At 36.1% G+C, this 21361-nt stretch overlaps 1 long non-coding RNA gene across 1 annotated transcript; it reads left to right on the top strand.

Annotated features, from left to right (window-relative positions):
- The first annotated feature begins 1642 nt into the window (after positions 1 to 1642).
- Positions 1643 to 20410, top strand: LOC148187191 (uncharacterized). Its single transcript, XR_015778958.1, has 3 exons — positions 1643 to 1910; positions 2015 to 2209; positions 20259 to 20410. It is a non-coding gene; the product is annotated as an uncharacterized LOC148187191 (long non-coding RNA).
- Positions 20411 to 21361: the final 951 nt, after the last annotated feature.

Consider the following 21361-nt stretch of genomic DNA (forward strand, 5'->3'; position numbering starts at 1 on the left):
TTTCTTCCCCTCTTCTTTTGTATTTCCCGTCTTTTTTTCTATGAATTTATGCCGTTTGACCTTGCAGGGACTATGGAGCACGCTTAAAACACCTAAACCAGTTCAGGTCTAAGTGAGGCGTTCACATTAAAGAGTAAATCGACCCCTGACAGTGTTATCTCGGTGCGTTCGTCCAGCTTCCAGAAATTCAATTTGGTACCATTTCAGTCAGACTAACGTGTCCCGGTTTGTATTTGCACTAACAATAATTCAACTTTTTCATCACGTAATGTAATCATGTAAATGTACTGACTGTTAAGCCTCATGCTGGCTCTGATCGCCGCAGCTCTGTACTGTGGAAACTGATATTAGGATACAATCTGTCGGCTCTTTTGTTTGTCTGCTGCGAGCTCAGACTCACAGACGAGCTTCTCACTTTCCTGTGCGATTCGCCTTCGCTCGGTCTGGACAGTCTGCTCACGCATCTCAGCCCCTTAATCCTTTTCTAATTGACTTGTCTTTGATGTTATGGAGGCTGTTTCTGGCCCGAGTTCACTTTCAGAGTTTTTTTGTAACATACACAGCGGAGACACTCGACTTGCTTTGGTTGAGGGCCACTTTTGCAAGATGACAGGAGGCCAGGGGCCAAGGGCCAGGTGCCAGAGGCAGCAGCCCCATGCATGTTTCCTTTTTCCCTTCCCTTTTAGGACATTTCTTAGATTTTACGAAATTTCTGGGGTTGTAGGATGTTTCCAGGGTTTTAAGAAAGTTCCCTGACTTTTCGACTTTTCTTTCTAACACTGTCAAATGTTTTTTATTATATTTCATGGCGGTTCTTGGATTTTTGTAGGTTCTAGTATTTTTCGATGTTCCAAGGATTTTAGGACGTTTCTAGGAGTTTATTACCTTTGTAAGATGTTAGGATGTTTCTAAGATTTTAGGACAGTAGGGTCTTAGCCAGGACCTCTGTCAGGGGGTTGTGGGGAATCCAAAGCTCTATTTTGATGCTGTTTTATACAAACTGGAACCTTATGTATACTAAAAGTACAAAAACTCCCAATTCTCAGTGTGAATCACTTCATTTTTATTGTGAATTAGAAAATGCATCGGGATATACAGAGCACAAACATGCTAAAATCTACGAGACGACACTCTTTTTCTCACTGGACAGATTGCAGGTGCTTCTTCTTGTCCCCCTCCTCCCGTCATTACTGAATCAAAAGGCTTATTGTGATGGACAGGCTTAGGAAGACAGCAGCCCTTTACACAGAGATGCTTCAAAACAGAGAGATGAGAGACAAAAGCTTGAATGAAAGCCTCCCGTTCATTCCCGTGCTCCGTTGCTTCTTCAGTGAAGCATCAGGAGGGACCGGGGATCAAAGGGTGGATGCTTAATATCTGGCAGGACCACCTTCTAGTCGGGCTTCTAGGACAGCACCCATACAACCTCACTAACTCCTAAATCTCCCCTCAAATGCCCCGTGTCCCTGGGGTCTCTGGGACAAAGGGCGCCATTCTCCGTGGGAGAAACCAGAGGCATCCTCATGTTGAAAGTGACCCTCTGAAACACATGCTGTAGCCCATCAGATATCCAGCTGCAGTTAAAGGTCACTGGGCCACGTTTTGTGCCTGTGGTGGGGAGAAAAACAAACAGTGTCACCTTTAATGCTTCTCTATGTGTTGTCCCCACTTCCTGCATCTCACAGTCTGTTGATGGATGGCGTAATGTGAGCCGTCACCGATCTGTGGCCCAATAAACTTTACTCTAATTCAATTGTCTCACCTGCTAACCTTGTTGTTGTGCTGTTAGTGCTTCCTGTCTCACAGAGGTGTCCGTGAGCAGAAACATGGGCTGCAAAATGAAGCCAATTCAACAGTGCTGAAGAGCTGCAGTTCCTCTAATGGCCACTTGAGGCTGGCTCCAAGAGTAGGTCAGTTAGCATATTCTTAAGGTCATTTTCCTGTTTGGTTTTGTTGTTTTACTTTCTTTTTTTTGTCGTTTGTTAACCTGTCCATTGTTGTCTGCTTATCCGAGGTTGGGTCTTTGTGGTGCGGCAGGCTGAGCAAAGCACTCCAGATGTCCCTCACCACGGCAACCCCAAGGCATTACCTCAACTGGCCCCTTTCGACAAGAAAAAGCAACAGATCTCCTCCGAGCTCCCTGATGTCTGAGCACAGCCACCCTCGGCAGGAAACTCGAAAAAGGGCCGCTTGTATCCAGGATTTTCAGGTAATCCTTTTGTGTATTTCCTGCTAGTTTTTTTGGCCATTTTTTAATAAGTTGCTCATTGCCTTCTTCCTCTCGTGCCTTCCTCAAGCCAATTTGGGCAGATGTTAAAGGGTTAAACCCCCATGTTAAAACATTACAGAGAAATAAAATTATGTACAGCCAAGTACAAAAGGACAGTGTGAGCACAGTTTGAACTATCTGATCAAACACAGTCAGTACGTTAACATGCACAGCTCAGTAAATTTCAATAAATCAATGAATTTATGCTGTTTGACCTCCGGATCAAAGCCCTGCGTGGGGATTATTGAGCACGCACAGAACGCATAAGCCAGTCAGTAATATTTATTTCATGGCTGCTAAATGAAGTCAATGCAGAGGTGCCAAAAAACTGTAGTTCCCCTAATGGCCACTAGAGGCTGGCTCCAGAGTGAAGTGATTTCCATAGACCATGTTAAAATTTCACAGCAGAAATAAACATGTTAACAGCCTGGTACAAAAGACAGTTTCGGTCTCTCTGTAGCTAATTTCAACATTCATAACAACTGCAGAGGGCGTGAATGTTTATATAACTCGCCTGTTTAATAATTAAGGCTCAAAGTTCTGCATATTTAAGGGTATTGCCACTTTAGCACTTTTTACATCATGATTTTAAGATATATTTTGGGGGCTTTGTTATTTGATAGGACAGATATAGTTTGAAAGTGGGAGAGAGAAGGGATGACATGCAGCAAAGGGCCGAAGTTGCACTCGAACGATGCTTAGTTACTTTAAAATTTTACAGTGGCAGCTCATGGTAGTGCAACGAAAAAAAAATCCTGTGGGCGAAAACTGTTAACCTGACACGACAAACTGTAAAATTTTATATTTGTAAATGAGAAGAGCAATTTTAAAACTTTGATGTATTTCGAATATATGTCATGCAAGCAATTCTTATATGACTGACAACCTGACACACTATACTATGATGTTTTTTAGTGATTTTTAATGACATGCTATGACGTTTTTTAAATGATTTTTGCCGACATGCTATACTGTTTTTTCATTATTTTTATAAAAGCCTGTACTATGACCTTTTTTTTGTGATTTTTGACAACATGCTACACTATGACTTATTTTTCATGATTTGAAGCGACATTTTGGAGTTCAGCATTCAGATCTTAATGTACATCCATGACCAAAAAAGGGGTCCAGAAACCAATAGGTGACATCATGTCTATAATTCATACAGCCGATGGTGTCTGCCAGCTGTAGTGATCAGGACGTAACATTAGCCAGCGGCGGTGAGTGACTGCTCTGCTGACAGGTAATGCAGCATTATCAAAGGCCCCAGCTGGAGGAAGCAATCAAAAAGAGCCAAACATTCATTTCCTCTTAAATTGAACTCAGGAGAGATAGAGTATGAACAGATCGCCGCTTTGCACTTCAGCACACAATGGCTGTCTTTCAAGGAGAAATGAGCAAAAACAGCAGGGGACCATTAACTGCTAATATCTTTTTAGGAGCCGACTTATCACAGCGCAGACACTATTACAGCCATCAGCATACATTTCCCATCAGCGGGTTAATATCCTGTCATTTATACACAGCGGAGGACATCAGTTTACATGATAAACGCTGAGAAAGAATGTGAAACGACTTAAAGCCTTCTGATCTCAAAGAGCGGGACAATAAGTAAATCATCGGGTTTGAAGAGCCTTTTTAAAAGAATAGTTTTTCCTTTCAACAAGACTGTTTTAACTGCAGGGAGGTCAGAGGTCACAATGGATGAAAAACCCAACATAGCATTCTCATTAGGCTCTTTGTGTTTATCTCTGAGCCTTGTTTGCATCCTGATCAGGGCTCTGGTGCTCAGAGGTGCTCGAGGAGCACCGTGGCATCTGGTGAAGAGGCGATTAGATCAGCTGCTGCAGCGGCGGCTCACTGCTCCCACTAACGGCACGATGAAAGTGGAGTCAGTAAAGCAGACAGAGCGGGCTCTGAGGCCGGCCTGTGAGAGTCAGCTAAAGCGATAGGTTAACCACTGTAATCCCTTTTAGGAGCAGCACCTTTGGGAACGTGATCTGGATTAGTCTGGCCGACTGAAGACGGTATTTCATGAAGGGATAAGAAAGGTGGATGAAAAAGATAAAGTTAGGAAAATGGCTGCACACAAATAGAAGAGAGTCAGGTAAATAGAAAAAGTCGCTGCAGTCGGGGGATTTCCGTCAGCGCAAACAATCTGCAAAACTATTACTTTTTTAATAGCACTGTGTACAGCGTGCGATACTATGATCATTTGACGACGCACTATAGTATCATTTTTTTCTGGGATTTTTGACGACATACTACACTATGACGTTTTTTTTTTGTTATTTTTGACAGCGTACTGTAGTATGATGTTTTTTCCTGATTTTTGATGACATACTAAACTCGTAAACTTCATAATTTTCAGTGACATACAACTTGACTACCTTCTACCTTATACTATGTTTTTTTTGTGTGTGTGATTTTTGATGACATACTATGCCATGATGTTCTGTCATGATTCTCGACGACACACTATACTATGAGATTTCTTCACAATAATTGACAATATACTACACTCTCACGACATCTTTTTATGACTGTCTACGACATACAACAACTTCTTTTTACATTATTTTTGACAGCTACGGCTAAGCCTATACTCCGTGAATCTGCCGTCAGGTGGGGATAATGGGTAATACGGGTGTGATGTTTTGACAATGTGTTATGCGTGTCACCAAGTAGGTGTTCACAATGAGCGGGTTGGGAAGATTTGTAGAAGGTGGTCTAGATGCTTTGTACAGGGACAAGATCAGCTTCCATATAACAGTGGAGGCTGGTGCTGTAATGTTAATGTCATGGTCATCATTCCTCTTTAGACTCTGCAATGCCAGCATGCTGTCTAAAATCACAATGTAAAAAGTGGACAAACCCTTAAATATGCAGAACTTTAAGCCTTAATTCCATTTAAACAGTTGAGTTTTATGAATAAAACCCCTCTGCAGTTGTTGTGAATGTTGAAATCAGATATAAAGTGACCAAAACTGTCTCTTTTACCAGGCTGATAACATGGTTATTACTGCTGTAAAGTTTCAACATGGGGAGTGACCATTAGAGGAACTGCAGTTTTTTGGCACCTCTGCCTTGGCTTAATTGAACAGCCATGAAATAAATATTACTGACTGGCTTATTCATTCTGTGCATGCTTTCCAAGACATACCATAGCACAGAAAGTTGCAAAAAGGGCCAAAAAAATCCATAATTTGGCATGTGAAAAAAAAGACTGAAAATGCAAGGCTATAGTCTGGCCAAAATGTCAAAAAATTACCATCTCAAAAACATCTCAAAACCAAATTAAATCACATGAAATAGCTGTCCAAGACAAGCCATTACATAAAAAGTTGCAAAAAAGGTGAAAAACACCATAAATTTGCATGTGGAAAAAATGACAGAAAATGCAAGGCTATAGTATGGCAAAAATGTCAAAATATGACATGTCCCAAAAACAGCTGAAAACCACATTAAACCACACAAAAAACGCCTGTCAAGACACACTATTGCATAGAAAGTTGCAAAAAGGGCAAAAAAACCCCAAAACAAAACACAATAATGACCAAAAATGCAAGGCTATAATATGGCAAATATGTCAAAATATTAAAAGCTGAAAACTACATTAAACGACAAAAAAACAGCATTCCAAGACACATTATAGCATAGAAAGTTGCAAAAAAGAGCCAAAAACACCATGATTTGACATGTCAAAAAATTACCAAACATGGAAGACTATGGTGTGGCAAAAATGTCATAATTTCACTTTTACCACAAAATGTTGCAAGCAACTTTAAACCACATATAAAAGTCTGCTGAGACATGCTATTACATAGAAAATTGGAAAAGGGGGAAAAAACGCCATAATTTGGTATGTAGAAAAAATGACTGAAAACACAAGGCTATAGTATGGCAAAAATAGTCAAAAAATGACATGTTCCAAAAACAGCTGAAAACCACTTTAAACCACATAAAACAACCTGTAGAGAAACGCTGTACCAAAGAAAGTTGCAAAAAGGTACAAAAAAATAATAATTTGTCATATGGATAAAAAGGACGAATAAAAGCAAGGCTATAGTATGGCAAACATGTCAAAAAATGGCATTTTCTAAAAACAGCTGAAAACCACATTAAACCACATAAAACAGCCTGTAGAAACACGCTGTAGCAAAGAAAGTCGCAGGTACAAAAAACCCCAAAAAATTGGCATATGGAAAAAATGACCCCAAAAAGCAAGGCTATAGTATGGCAAAAATATCAAAAAATGACATTTTCTAAAAACAGCAAAAAACCACATTGAACCACATAAAACAGCCTGTGGAAACAAGCTGTAGGTAAGAAAGTCGCAAAAAGGGACAAAAAAACAATAATTTGGCATGTGGAAAAAACGAGGAAGAAAAGCAAGGCTATAGTATGGCAAACATGTAATTTGGCATGTGGAAAAAATGACCCCAAAAAGCAAGGCTATAGTATGGCAAAAATGTCAAAAAATGGCATTTTCTAAAAACAGCTGAAAACCACATTAAATAGCCTAAAGATACACGCCATAGCAAAGAAAGTCTCAAAAAGTAACACAAAAACAATAATTTGGCATGTGGAAAAAATGACCCCAAAAAGCAAGGCTATAGTATGGCAAAAATGTCAAAAAATCGCATTTTCTAAAAACAGCTACAAACCATGTTAAACCACATGAAATAGCTTGTAGAAACAAGCTGTAGCAAAGAAAGTCACAAAAAGGGACAAAAACCCAATAATTTGGCATATGGAAAAAACATGACCCCAAAAAGCAAGGCTATAGTATGGCAAAAATGTCAAAAAATGGAAATTTCTAAAAACAGCTAAAACCACATTAAACCACATAAAACAGCCTGTAGGAACAAGCCGTAGCAAATAAAGTCGCAAAAAGGGACAAAAAACCCAATAATTTGGCATGTGGAAAGAAATGACAGGAAAAGCAAGGCTATAGTATGGCAAAAATGTCAAAAAATTGCATTTTCTAAAAACAGCTAAAAACCACATTAAACCACATGAAATAGCTTGTAGAAAACAGCTGTAGCAAAGAAAGTCGCAAAAAGGGACAAAAAAACAATAATTTGGGATGTGGAAAAAATGACCCCAAAAACCAAGGCTATAGTATGGCAAAAATGTCAAGAAATGGCATTTTCTAAAACAGCTAAAAACCACATTAAACCACATGAAATAGCTTGTAGAAACAACCTATAACAAAGAAAAACGCAAAAAGGGACAAAAACCCAATAATTTGGCATGTGGAAAAAATGACCCAGAAAGCAAGGCTATAGTATGGCAAAAATGTCAAAAAATGGCCTTTTCTAAAAACAGCTAAAAAACATGTTAAACCACATGAAATAGTTTGTAGAAACAACCTGTAGCAAAGAAAAACGCAAAAAGGGACAAAGACCCAATAATTTGGCATGTGGAAAAAATGACCCCAAAAAGCAAGACTATAGTATGGCAAAAATGTCAAAAAATGGCATTTTCTAAAAACAGCTGAAAACCACATTAAACCACATAAAATAGCCTAAAGATACACGCCATAGCAAAGAAAGTCGCAAAAAGTAACACAAAAACAATAATTTGGCATGTGGAAAAAATGACCCCAAAAAGCAAGGCTATAGTATGGCAAAAATGTCAAAAAATCGCATTTTCTAAAAACAGCTAAAAACCACATTAAACCACATAAAATAGCCTAAAGAGACACTCCATAGCAAAGAAAGTTGCAAAAAGTAACAAAAAAACAATAATTTGGCATGGGGAAAAAATGACCCCAAAAAGCAAGGCTATAGTATGGCAAAAATGTCAAAAAATAGCATTTTCTAAAAACAGCTAAAAACCACATTAAACCACATAAAATAGCCTAACGAGACACGCTGTAGCAAAGAAAGTTGCAGGTACAAAAAACCCCAAAAAATTGGCATATGGAAAAAATGACCCCAAAAAGCAAGGCTATAGTATGGCAAAAATATCAAAAAATGACATTTTCTAAAAACAGCAAAAAACCACATTGAACCACATAAAACAGCCTGTGGAAACAAGCTGTAGGTAAGAAAGTCGCAAAAAGGGACAAAAAAACAATAATTTGGCATGTGGAAAAAACGAGGAAGAAAAGCAAGGCTATAGTATGGCAAACATGTCAAAAAATGGCATTTACTAAAAACAGCTAAAAACCACGTTAAACCACATGAAATAGCTTGTAGAAACAAGCTGTAGCAAAGAAAGTCACAAAAAGGGACAAAAACCCAATAATTTGGCATATGGAAAAAACATGACCCCAAAAAGCAAGGCTATAGAATGGCAAAAATGTCAAAAAATGGAAATTTCTAAAAACAGCTAAAACCACATTAAACCACATAAAACAGCCTGTAGGAACAAGCCGTAGCAAATAAAGTCGCAAAAAGGGACAAAAACCCAATAATTTGGCATATGGAAAAAACATGACCCCAAAAAGCAAGGCTATAGTATGGCAAAAATGTCAAAAAATTGCATTTTCTAAAAACAGCTAAAAACCACATTAAACCACATGAAATAGCTTGTAGAAACAACCTATAACAAAGAAAAACGCAAAAAGGGACAAAAACCCAATAATTTGGCATATGGAAAAAACATGACCCCAAAAAGCAAGGCTATAGAATGGCAAAAATGTCAAAAAATGGAAATTTCTAAAAACAGCTAAAACCACATTAAACCACATGAAATAGCTTGTAGAAACAACCTAGAACAAAGAAAAACGCAAAAAGGGACAAAAACCCAATAATTTGGCATGTGGAAAAAATGACCCAGAAAGCAAGGCTATAGTATGGCAAAAATGTCAAAAAATAGCCTTTTCTAAAAACAGCTAAAAACCACATTAAACCACATGAAGCAGCTTATAGAAACAAGCTGTAGCAAAGAAAGTCGCAAAAAGGGACAAAAAAACCAATAATTTGGCATATGGAAAAAATGACCCCAAAAAGCAAGGCTATAGTATGGCAAAAATGTCAAAAAATGGCATTTTCTAAAAACAGCTGAAAACCACATTAAACCACATAAAATAGCCTAAAGATACACGCCATAGCAAAGAAAGTCTCAAAAAGTAACACAAAAACAATAATTTGGCATGTGGAAAAAATGACCCCAAAAAGCAAGGCTATAGTATGGCAAAAATGTCAAAAAATCGCATTTTCTAAAAACAGCTACAAACCATGTTAAACCACATGAAATAGCTTGTAGAAACAAGCTGTAGCAAAGAAAGTCGCAAAAAGGGACAAAAAAAAACAATAATTTGGCATATGGAAAAAATGACCCCAAAAAGCAAGGCTATAGTATGGCAAAAATGTCAAAAAATGGCATTTTCTAAAAACAGCTGAAAACCACATTAAACCACATAAAATAGCCTAAAGAGACACTCCATAGCAAAGAAAGTTGCAAAAAGTAACAAAAAAACAATAATTTGGCATGTGGAAAAAATGACCCCAAAAAGCAAGGCTATAGTATGGCAAAAATGTCAAAAAATGTCATTTTCTAAAAACAGCTAAAAACCACATTAAATAGCCTAAAGATACACGCCATAGCAAAGAAAGTCTCAAAAAGTAACACAAAAACAATAATTTGGCATGTGGAAAAAATGACCCCAAAAAGCAAGGCTATAGTATGGCAAAAATGTCAAAAAATCGCATTTTCTAAAAACAGCTACAAACCATGTTAAACCACATGAAATAGCTTGTAGAAACAAGCTGTAGCAAAGAAAGTCGCAAAAAGGGACAAAAAAAAACAATAATTTGGCATATGGAAAAAATGACCCCAAAAAGCAAGGCTATAGTATGGCAAAAATGTCAAAAAATGGCATTTTCTAAAAACAGCTGAAAACCACATTAAACCACATAAAATAGCCTAAAGAGACACTCCATAGCAAAGAAAGTTGCAAAAAGTAACAAAAAAACAATAATTTGGCATGGGGAAAAAATGACCCCAAAAAGCAAGGCTATAGTATGGCAAAAATGTCAAAAAATGGCATTTTCTAAAAACTGCTGAAAAACACATTAAACCACATAAAATAGCCTAAAGAGACACGCCATAGCAAAGAAAGTCGCAAAAAGTAACAAAAAAACAATAATTTGGCATGTGGAAAAAATGACCCCAAAAAGCAAGGCTATAGTATGGCAAAAATGTCAAAAAATGGCATTTTCTAAAAAGTGCTAAAAACCATGTTAAACCACATAAAACAGATTGTAGAAACAAGCTGTAGCAAAGAAAGTTGCAAAAAGGGACAAAAAACAATAATTTGGCATGTGGAAAAAATGACCCCAAAAAAGCAAGGCTATAGTGTGGCAAAAATGTCCAAAACTGGCATTTTCTAAAAACAGCTAAAAACCACATTAAACCACATAAAACAGCCTGTAGAAACAAGAAGTAGGAAAGAAAGTCGCAAAAAGGGACAAAAACCCAATAATTTGGCATGTTGAAAAAATGACCCCAAAAAGCAAGGCTATAGTATGGCAAAAATGTCAAAAAATGGCATTTTCTAAAAACAGCTGAAAACCACATTAAACCACATAAAATAGCCTAAAGATACACGCCATAGCAAAGAAAGTCGCAAAAAGTAACAAAAAAAAAATAATTTGGCATGTGGAAAAAATGACCCCAAAAAGCAAGGCTATAGTATGGCAAAAATGTCAAAAAATGGCAGTTTCTAAAAACAGCTAAAAACCATGTTAAACCACATGAAACAGCTTGTAGAAACAAGCTGTAGCAAAGAAAGTCGCAAAAAGGGACAAAAAAACAATAATTTGGCATATGGAAAAAATGACCCCAAAAAGCAAGGCTATAGTATGGCAAAAATGTCCAAAAATGGCATTTTCTAAAAACAGCTGAAAACCACATTAAACCACATAAAATAGCCTAAAGAGACACGCCATAGCAAAGAAAATGTAAAAAGTAACAAAAAAACAATAATTTGGCATGGGGAAAAAATGACCCCAAAAAGCAAGGCTATAGTATGGCAAAAATGTCAAAAAATGGCATTTTCTAAAAACAGCTGAAAACCACATTAAACCACATAAAATAGCCTAAAGATACAAGCCATAGCAAAGAAAGTCGCAAAAAGTAACACAAAAACAATAATTTGGCATGTGGAAAAAATGACCCCAAAAAGCAAGGCTATAGTATGGCAAAAATGTCAAAAAATGGCAGTTTCTAAAAACAGCTAAAAACCATGTTAAACCACATGAAACAGCTTGTAGAAACAAGCTGTAGCAAAGAAAGTCGCAAAAAGGGACAAAAAAACCAATAATTTGGCATATGGAAAAAATGACCCCAAAAAGCAAGGCTATAGTATGGCAAAAATGTCAAAAAATGGCATTTTCTAAAAACAGCTGAAAACCACATTAAACCACATAAAATAGCCTAAAGAGACACTCCATAGCAAAGAAAGTTGCAAAAAGTAACAAAAAAACAATAATTTGGCATGGGGAAAAAATGACCCCAAAAAGCAAGGCTATAGTATGGCAAAAATGTCAAAAAATGGCATTTTCTAAAAACTGCTGAAAAACACATTAAACCACATAAAATAGCCTAAAGAGACACGCTGTAGGAAAGAAAGTGACAAAAAGGGACAAAAAACAATAATTTGGCATGTGGAAAAAATGACCCCAAAAAAGCAAGGCTATAGTGTGGCAAAAATGTCCAAAACTGGCATTTTCTAAAAACAGCTAAAAACCACATTAAACCACATAAAACAGCCTGTAGAAACAAGAAGTAGGAAAGAAAGTCTCAAAAAGGGACAAAAAACAATAATTTGGCATGTTGAAAAAATGACCCCAAAAAGCAAGGCTATAGTATGGCAAAAATGTCAAAAAATGGCATTTTCTAAAAACAGCTGAAAACCACATTAAACCACATAAAATAGCCTAAAGATACACGCCATAGCAAAGAAAGTCGCAAAAAGTAACACAAAAACAATAATTTGGCATGTGGAAAAAATGACCCCAAAAAGCAAGGCTATAGTATGGCAAAAATGTCAAAAAATGGCAGTTTCTAAAAACAGCTAAAAACCATGTTAAACCACATGAAACAGCTTGTAGAAACAAGCTGTAGCAAAGAAAGTCTCAAAAAGGGACAAAAAAACAATAATTTGGCATATGGAAAAAATGACCCCAAAAAGCAAGGCTATAGTATGGCAAAAATGTCCAAAAATGGCATTTTCTAAAAACAGCTGAAAACCACATTAAACCACATCAAACAGCCTAAAGAGACAAGCCATAGCAAAGAAAGTCGCAAAAAGGGACAAAAAAACCAATAATTTGGCACGGGGAAAAATGACCCCAAAAAGCAAGGCTATAGTATGGCAAAAATGTCAAAAAATGGCATTTTCTAAAACAAGCTAAAACCATGTTAAACTGACATGAAACAGCTTGTAGAAACAAGCTGTAGCAAAGAAAGTCGCAAAAAGGGACAAAAAAAACAATAATTTGGCATATGGAAAAAATGACCCCAAAAAGCAAGGCTATAGTATGGCAAAAATGTCCAAAAATGGCATTTTCTAAAAACAGCTGAAAACCACATTAAACCACATAAAATAGCCTAAAGAGACACGCCATAGCAAAGAAAGTCGCAAAAAGTAACAAAAAAACAATAATTTGGCATGGGGAAAAAATGACCCCAAAAAGCAAGGCTATAGTATGGCAAAAATGTCAAAAAATGGCATTTTCTAAAAACAGCTGAAAACCACATTAAACCACATAAAATAGCCTAAAGATACAAGCCATAGCAAAGAAAGTCGCAAAAAGTAACACAAAAACAATAATTTGGCATGTGGAAAAAATGACCCCAAAAAGCAAGGCTATAGTATGGCAAAAATGTCAAAAAATGGCAGTTTCTAAAAACAGCTAAAAACCATGTTAAACCACATGAAACAGCTTGTAGAAACAAGCTGTAGCAAAGAAAGTCGCAAAAAGGGACAAAAAAACAAATAATATGGCATATGGAAAAATGACCCCAAAAAGCAAGGCTATAGTATGGCAAAAATGTCAAAAAATGGCATTTTCTAAAAACAGCTGAAAACCACATTAAACCACATAAAATAGCCTAAAGAGACACTCCATAGCAAAGAAAGTTGCAAAAAGTAACAAAAAAACAATAATTTGGCATGGGGAAAAAATGACCCCAAAAAGCAAGGCTATAGTATGGCAAAAATGTCAAAAAATGGCATTTTCTAAAAACTGCTGAAAAACACATTAAACCACATAAAATAGCCTAAAGAGACACGCCATAGCAAAGAAAGTTGCAAAAAGGGACAAAAAACAATAATTTGGCATGTGGAAAAAATGACCCCAAAAAAGCAAGGCTATAGTGTGGCAAAAATGTCCAAAACTGGCATTTTCTAAAAACAGCTAAAAACCACATTAAACCACATAAAACAGCCTGTAGAAACAAGAAGTAGGAAAGAAAGTCGCAAAAAGGGACAAAAAAACAATAATTTGGCATGTTGAAAAAATGACCCCAAAAAGCAAGGCTATAGTATGGCAAAAATGTCAAAAAATGGCATTTTCTAAAAACAGCTGAAAACCACATTAAACCACATAAAATAGCCTAAAGATACACGCCATAGCAAAGAAAGTCGCAAAAAGTAACACAAAAACAATAATTTGGCATGTGGAAAAAATGACCCCAAAAAGCAAGGCTATAGTATGGCAAAAATGTCAAAAAATGGCAGTTTCTAAAAACAGCTAAAAACCATGTTAAACCACATGAAACAGCTTGTAGAAACAAGCTGTAGCAAAGAAAGTCTCAAAAAGGGACAAAAAAACAATAATTTGGCATATGGAAAAAATGACCCCAAAAAGCAAGGCTATAGTATGGCAAAAATGTCCAAAAATGGCATTTTCTAAAAACAGCTGAAAACCACATTAAACCACATCAAACAGCCTAAAGAGACAAGCCATAGCAAAGAAAGTCGCAAAAAGGGACAAAAAAACCAATAATTTGGCACGGGGAAAAATGACCCCAAAAAGCAAGGCTATAGTATGGCAAAAATGTCAAAAAATGGCATTTTCTAAAAACAGCTAAAAACCATGTTAAACCACATGAAACAGCTTGTAGAAACAAGCTGTAGCAAAGAAAGTCGCAAAAAGGGACAAAAAAAACAATAATTTGGCATATGGAAAAAATGACCCCAAAAAGCAAGGCTATAGTATGGCAAAAATGTCAAAAAATGGCATTTTCTAAAAACAGCTAAAAACCACATTAAACCACATCAAACAGCCTAAAGAGACAAGCCATAGCAAAGAAAGTCGCAAAAAGGGACAAAAAAACCAATAATTTGGCACGGGGAAAAATGACCCCAAAAAGCAAGGCTATAGTATGGCAAAAATGTCAAAAAATGGCATTTTCTAAAAACAGCTAAAAACCATGTTAAACCACATGAAACAGCTTGTAGAAACAAGCTGTAGCAAAGAAAGTCGCAAAAAGGGACAAAAAACCAATAATTTGGCATATGGAAAAATGACCCCAAAAAGCAAGGCTATAGTATGGCAAAAATGTCAAAAAATGGCATTTTCTAAAAACAGCTGAAAACCACATTAAACCACATCAAACAGCCTAAAGAGACAAGCCATAGCAAAGAAAGTCGCAAAAAGTAACACAAAAACAATAATTTGGCATGTTGAAAAAATGACCCCAAAAAGCAAGGCTATAGTATGGCAAAAATGTCAAAAAATGGCATTTTCTAAAAACAGCTGAAAACCACATTAAACCACATCAAACAGCCCATAGAAACAAGCTGTCACAAAGAAAGTCGCAAAAAGGGACAAAAACTCAATAATTTGGCATGATGAAAAAATGACCCCAAAAAGCAAGGCTATAGTATGGCAAAAATGTCAAAAAATGGCATTTTCTAAAAACAGCTGAAAACCACATTAAACCACATCAAACAGCCTAAAGAGACAAGCCATAGCAAAGAAAGTCGCAAAAAGTAACACAAAAACAATAATTTGGCATGTTGAAAAAATGACCCCAAAAAGCAAGGCTATAGTATGGCAAAAATGTCAAAAAATGGCATTTTCTAAAAACAGCTGAAAACCACATTAAACCACATCAAACAGCCCATAGAAACAAGCTGTCACAAAGAAAGTCATAAAGGGACAAAAACCCAAAAATTTGGCATGGAAAAAATGACCCCAAAAAGCAAGGCTATAGTATGGCAAAAATGTCAAAAATGGCATTTTCTAAAAACAGCTGAAAACCACATTAAACCCATCAAACAGCCCATAGAAACAAGCTGTCACAAAGAAAGTGCAAAAGGACAAAACTAAATAATTTGGCATGATGAAAAAATGACCCCAAAAAGCAAGGCTATAGTATGGCAAAAATGTCAAAAAATGGCATTTTCTAAAAACAGCTGAAAACCACATTAAACCACATCAAACAGCCTAAAGAGACAAGCCATAGCAAAGAAAGTCGCAAAAAGTAACACAAAAACAATAATTTGGTATGTAGAAAAAATGACCCCAAAAAGCAAGGCTATAGTATGGCAAAAATGTCAAAAAATGACATGTTCCAAAAACAGCTGAAAACCACTTTAAACCACATAAAACAACCTGTAGAGAAACGCTGTACCAAAGAAAGTTGCAAAAAGGTACAAAAAAATATATGGATAAAAAGGAAAAAAGCAAAAAAAGGCTATAGTATGGCAAAATGTCAAAAAAATGGTACTAAAACAGCTGATTAAACCACATTAAACAGCCTGTAAACACGCTGTAGAAAGAAAAGAGTACAAAACCCAATAATTTGGCATATGGAAAAATGACCCCAAAAAGCAAGGCTATAGTATGGCAAAAATGTCAAAAAATGGCATTTTCTAAAAACAGCAAAAACCACATTAAACCACATAAAATAGCCTAAAGAGACAAGCCATAGCAAAGAAAGTCGCAAAAAGTAACACAAAAACAATAATTTGGCATGTGGAAAAAATGACCCCAAAAACCAAGGCTATAGTATGGCAAAAATGTCAAAAAAATGGCATTTTCTAAAAACAGCTAAAAACCACATTAAACCACATCAAACAGCCTAAAGAAACAAGCTGTCACAAAGAAAGTCGCAAAAAGGGACAAAAACTCAATAATTTGGCATGATGAAAAAATGACCCCAAAAAGCAAGGCTATAGTATGGCAAAAATGTCAAAAAATGGCATTTTCTAAAACAGCTGAAAACCACATTAAACCACATCAAACAGCCTGTAGAAACAAGCTGTAGCAAAGAAAGTCGCAAAAAGGGACAAAAACCAATAATTTGGCATGATGAAAAATGACCCCAAAAAGCAAGGCTATAGTATGGCAAAATGTCAAAAATGGCATTTTCTAAAAACAGCTGAAAACCACATTAAACCACATCAAACAGCCTGTAGAAACAAGCTGTCACAAAGAAAGCAAAAAGGGACAAAAACAATAATTTGGCATGTTGAAAAAATGACCCCAAAAAGCAAGGCTATAGTATGGCAAAAATGTCAAAAAATGGCATTTTCTAAAAACAGCTAAAAACCACATTAAACCACATCAAACAGCCCATAGAAACAAGCTGTCACAAAGAAAGTCGCAAAAAGTAACACAAAAACAATAATTTGGCATGTTGAAAAAATGACCCCAAAAAGCAAGGCTATAGTATGGCAAAAATGTCAAAAAATGGCATTTTCTAAAAACAGCTGAAAACCACATTAAACCACATCAAACAGCCCATAGAAACAAGCTGTCACAAAGAAAGTCGCAAAAAGGGACAAAAACCCAATAATTTGGCATGATGAAAAAATGACCCCAAAAAGCAAGGCTATAGTATGGCAAAAATGTCAAAAAATGGCATTTTCTAAAAACAGCTGAAAACCACATTAAACCACATCAAACAGCCCATAGAAACAAGCTGTAGCAAAGAAAGTCGCAAAAGGGACAAAAACCCAATAATTTGGCATGATGAAAAATGACCCCAAAAAGCAAGGCTATAGTATGGCAAAAATGTCCAAAAATGGCATTTTCTAAAAACAGCTGAAAACCACATTAAACCACATAAAATAGCCTAAAGAGACACGCCATAGCAAAGAAATCCACAAAATGTAACAAAACAACAATATTTCGGCCTGGGGAAAAATGACCCCAAAAAGCAAGGCTATAGTATGGCAAAAATGTCAAAAAATGGCATTTTCTAAAAACAGCTAAAAACCACATTAAACCACATCAAACAACCTAAAGAGACAAGCCATAGCAAAGAAAGTCGCAAAAAGTAACACAAAAACAATAATTTGGCATGTTGAAAAAATGACCCCAAAAAGCAAGGCTATAGTATGGCAAAAATGTCAAAAAATGGCATTTTCTAAAAACAGCTAAAAACCATGTTAAACCACATAAAACAGCTTGCAGAAACAAGCTGTAGCAAAGAAAGTCGCAAAAAGTAACAAAAAAACAATAATTTGGCATGTGGAAAAAATGACCCCAAAAAGCAAGGCTATAGTATGGCAAAAATGTCAAAAAATGGCATTTTCTAAAAACAGCTGAAAACCACATTAAACCACATAAAATAGCCTAAAGAGACACGCCATAGCAAAGAAAGTCGCAAAAAGTAACAAAAAAACAATAATTTGGCATGGGGAAAAAATGACCCCAAAAAGCAAGGCTATAGTATGGCAAAAATGTCAAAAAATGGCATTTTCTAAAAACAGCTGAAAAACACATTAAACTACATGAAATAGCCTAAAGAGACACGCCTAAGCAAAGAAAGTTGCAAAAAGGGACAAAAACACAATAATTTGGCATGTGGAAAAAATGACCCCAAAAAGCAAGGCTATAGTATGGCAAAAATGTCAAAAAATGGCATTTTCTAAAAACAGCTAAAAACCACATTAAACCACATCAAACAGCCCATAGAAACAAGCTGTAGCAAAGAAAGTCGCAAAAAGGGACAAAAAAACCAATAATTTGGCATATGGAAAAAATGACCCCAAAAAGCAAGGCTATAGTATGGCAAAATGTCAAAAAATGGCATTTTCTAAAAACAGCTGAAAAACACATTAAACTACATGAAATAGCCTAAAGAGACACGCCTAAGCAAAGAAAGTTGCAAAAAGGGACAAAAAACCCAATAATTTGGCATACGAAAAAAATGACCCCAAAAAGCAAGGCTATAGTATGGCAAAAATGTCAAAAAATGGCATTTTCTAAAAACAGCTAAAAACCACATTAAACCACATCAAACAGCTTGTAGAAAACAAGCTGTAGCAAAGAAAGTCTCAAAAGGGACAAAAACAATAATTTGGCATATGGAAAAATGACCCCAAAAAGCAAGGCTATAGTATGGCAAAATGTCAAAAATGGCATTTTCTAAAAACAGCTAAAAACCACATTAAACCACATCAAACAGCCCGTAGAAACAAGCTGTCACAAAGAAAGTCGCAAAAAGGGACAAAAAAAACAATAATTTGGCATATGGAAAAAATGACCCCAAAAACCAAGGCTATAGTATGGCAAAAATGTCAAAAAATGGCATTTTCTAAAAACTGCTGAAAAACACATTAAACCACATAAAATAGCCTAAAGATACATGCCATAGCAAAGAAAGTCGCAAAAAGGGACAAAAAAACCAATAATTTGGCATGGGGAAAAATGACCCCAAAAACCAAGGCTATAGTATGGCAAAAATGTCAAAAAATGGCATTTTCGAAAAACTGCTGAAAACCACATTAAACCACATAAAATAGCCTAAAGAGACACGCCATAGCAAAGAAAGTCGCAAAAAGTAACAAAAAAACAATAATTTGGCATGGGGAAAAAATGACCCCAAAAAGCAAGGCTATAGTATGGCAAAATGTCAAAAATGGCATTTTCTAAAAACAGCTAAAAACCATGTTAAACCACATGAAACAGCTTGTAGAAACAAGCTGTAGCAAAGAAAGTCGCAAAAAGGGACAAAAAAACCAATAATTTGGCATATGGAAAAAATGACCCCAAAAAGCAAGGCTATAGTATGGCAAAAATGTCAAAAAATGGCATTTTCTAAAAACAGCTGAAAACCACATTAAACCACATAAAATAGCCTAAAGAGACAAGCCATAGCAAAGAAAGTCGCAAAAAGTAACACAAAAACAATAATTTGGCATGTGGAAAAAATGACCCCAAAAAGCAAGGCTATAGTATGGCAAAAATGTCAAAAAATGGCATTTTCTAAAAACAGCTGAAAACCACATTAAACCACATCAAACAGCCCATAGAAACAAGCTGTCACAAAGAAAGTCGCAAAAAGGGACAAAAACCCAATAATTTGCAATATGGAAAAAATGACCCCAAAAAGCAAGGCTATAGTATGGCAAAAATGTCAAAAAATGGCATTTTCTAAAAACAGCTGAAAACCACATCACACCACATAAAAAAGCTTGTAGAAACAAGCTGTAGCAAAGAAAGTCGCAAAAAGTAACAAAAAAACAATAATTTGGCATGTGGAAAAAATGACCCCAAAAACCAAGGCTATAGTATGGCAAAAATGTCAAAAAATGACATTTTCTAAAAACAGCTGAAAACCATGTTAAACGACATGAAACAGCTTGTAGAAACAAGCTGTAGCAAAGGAAGTCGCAAAAAGGGACAAAAAAACAATAATTTGGCATTTGGAAAAATGGCGAATAAAAGCAAGGCTATAGTATGGCAAAAATGTCAAAAATGACATTTTCCAAAAGCAGCTAAAAACTTTCATGGTTATTGTTTGACGTTTTTGGTGTTTGTTCCCTCCTTTTTCCCCTCTGCATGCTCCCTCCCTTGTATGTGTTTGTGCAGCGAATCACTCCAGCCTTCTTCTGCCTGGTTGAGACTCTGCTTCAGTGCCAGATCACTCAGTTGCTAACTATGTGTTTTGCCATCTCGCTTGTTTCTGGTTTCTCCACTGCTCTCGTGTTTTTTTCTTGCCCTTGTGAAATGATTTTCTGTTTCTCCTCTGACTGGCTGATTTTTGATCTCAACCTCATGTTTGTCCCCAGTTACCTTCACCTGTGCGACGCCGACCCTCAAGCCTGATGATATATCTGTCTGAGGGCTTCAGTTTCCCACACTAGCAAGCAGCCAGCCGATACCGATGCCACCAGGCGTTGTTTGTTCCCTCTTTTTGATCAATTAAAATAAACTCTGTTCAACCTTTTATCGTCTTTGTCTCTGGATTTTGGGTCCTCCATACAAACAAACTTTACAGAAACAAGTTGGAAACCACATTAAATACCTTGCAGAGACATGCCACAGCAAAGAAAGTTGCAAAAACGGCCAAAAAAAACCATAATATAGCATGTGGAAAAAATTCCCCAAAAAGCAAGGCTATAGTATGGCAAAAATGTCAAACAATGGCAATTTCTAAAAACAGCTGACAACCACATTAAACCACATGAAATAGCCTAAAGAGACATGCTATAGCAAAGAAAGTCACACAAAGGAACAAAAAACCAATAATTTGGCATGTGGAAAAAATGACCCCAAAAAGCAAGGCTATAGTATGGCAAAAATGTCCCAAAATGGCATTTTCTAAAAACAGCTAAAAACCATGTTAAACCACATGAAACAGCTTGTAGAAACAAGCTGTAGCAAAGAAAGTCGCAAAAAGGGACAAAAAAACCAATAATTTGGCATATGGAAAAAATGACCCCAAAAAGCAAGGCTATAGTATGGCAAAAATGTCAAAAAATGGCATTTTCTAAAAACAGCTGAAAACCACATTAAACCACATAAAATAGCCTAAAGTTACACACCATAGCAAAGAAAGTCGCAAAAAGTAACAAAAAACCAATAATTTGGCATGGGGAAAAATGACCCCAAAAAGCAAGGCTATAGTATGGCAAAAATGTCAAAAAATGGCATTTTCTAAAAACAAATTAAAACCACATTAAACCGCATAAAAAAGCCTGTACAAACAAGCTGTAGTAAAGAAAGTCGCAAAAAGGGACATAAAACCAATAATTTGGCATCTGGAAAAAATGACCCCAAAAAGCAAGGCTATAGTATGGCAAAAATGTCAAAAAATGGCATTTTCTAAAAACAGCTGAAAACCACATTAAACCACATAAAATAGCCTAAAGATACACGCCATAGCAAAGAA

Source organism: Plectropomus leopardus, chromosome 15 (genome assembly GCF_026936395.1).
Source record: "Plectropomus leopardus strain MGB_pleo_1.0 chromosome 15, ASM2693639v1, whole genome shotgun sequence".
Taxonomy (NCBI): domain Eukaryota; kingdom Metazoa; phylum Chordata; class Actinopteri; order Perciformes; family Serranidae; genus Plectropomus; species Plectropomus leopardus.